This window comes from Apodemus sylvaticus, chromosome 12 (assembly GCF_947179515.1).
Source record: "Apodemus sylvaticus chromosome 12, mApoSyl1.1, whole genome shotgun sequence".
Taxonomy (NCBI): domain Eukaryota; kingdom Metazoa; phylum Chordata; class Mammalia; order Rodentia; family Muridae; genus Apodemus; species Apodemus sylvaticus.
In genome coordinates, this window is record NC_067483.1 from 92,978,784 (window position 1) to 92,980,067 (window position 1,284).

Genomic DNA, 1,284 nt, shown 5'->3' on the forward strand with positions numbered 1-1,284 from the left:
GTGTGAACAAGGATCCATCACCCCCATTGTATACAACTCTGAGTGTGATCACCAAAGGCGCAGTTATTGAGGGAATGTGAGCGAGATGGGCCTTGTGACACAGAAGACAAGGTGATTTGGGGGAAAGTGTGCCCCACAGGAGAGTGACCACAACCCTGGAAACGATGGGTGGACAAATGTTATCTTGCTGGTCTGACAGTGACATCATATAAGTCATTCCACTCACTACTGAAGACTACACACTGTCAGGAAAACACCATTGCTGTAATCTTCCTGAACCATAAACTTAACCCATGTGCAGTCCTCAAGGAGTATTTATTAAATTGTAATGAAAAATCAAAAACTGCCCAGGTTTTTTTGTTTGTTTGTTTTAAATCATGAATTCCATTGATTCATCCAGACTCCCTTTGCAATCTGCTTTAAGGGAATAATGTATGGTTGTGGAGAGAAATGTGTGCTCCACACGTGCAGGATGGAATGTTCTGGACAGATCTGCTGAGTCCGTCAGATCTGTGGGAGTTCCTTTTGACTGACTTTTGATTTGGATGAAAAAAAAATGCTTGCCTTTTTGTTCCCTTTTAATCTTCACTCTTTATGAATTTCTTTTTATCATTGTTTATCAGAGTTTTCACTATGTAGTCCAGGCTGACCTTGAATTCATTATCCTCCTGCCTCAGTCTCCTCTTGCTGGGGTTATAGGTGTGCACCACACCTGCCTTCTTCTCTTATCAGGAGTCCCAACAGATCAAAATAGATTCAGGAGATAATGCCAAGTAAACGGCTTAGTGTTCTGTTTGGAATTTATGATTTAAATGTTGTCTGGGTGCTGCGGCATCCACCCACATTGTAACCCTCCCTGCACAGGAAGGAGCTCAGGAGAAACAGACATCAGATACAGACAGGAAAGCAAGACGTGCAGAGACTCGAGGGGCACCAAGGCCACGAGCAAACTTTGTGTGGATTATCACTTAGGCAACCATTGGGTTTTCTGTTTTGGTCACAAGTCAGCTAGATAACTAGGAATCTTCAGCTGCCCCAGTAATGACTCATGTTAGTTTGATTCTGGGAGGAGTGCAGATCCCCAGGTGGCACACCGGGATCCTGTATGCTCAGCTCTTTTGACATTTCAGTAGATGTATCCAGTAAAGCTGGATAGAAAATCCTATCCAGCTTTAAGCAGTTCCTGAAAAAAAATGTTGCTTGGATTATATAATTTAATTCAAATTGATATGTCTTTAAGATTTCAAAATAATACATGTTATATATAAGGCAGTAGTAGGCTAT

General features: G+C 41.8%; 1 pseudogene; it reads left to right on the plus strand.

Moving 5' to 3' along the window:
* Positions 1-115, plus strand: part of LOC127697101 (ribosome biogenesis protein NSA2 homolog) — a 771-nt pseudogene extending 656 nt beyond the window's left edge.
* Positions 116-1,284: the final 1,169 nt, after the last annotated feature.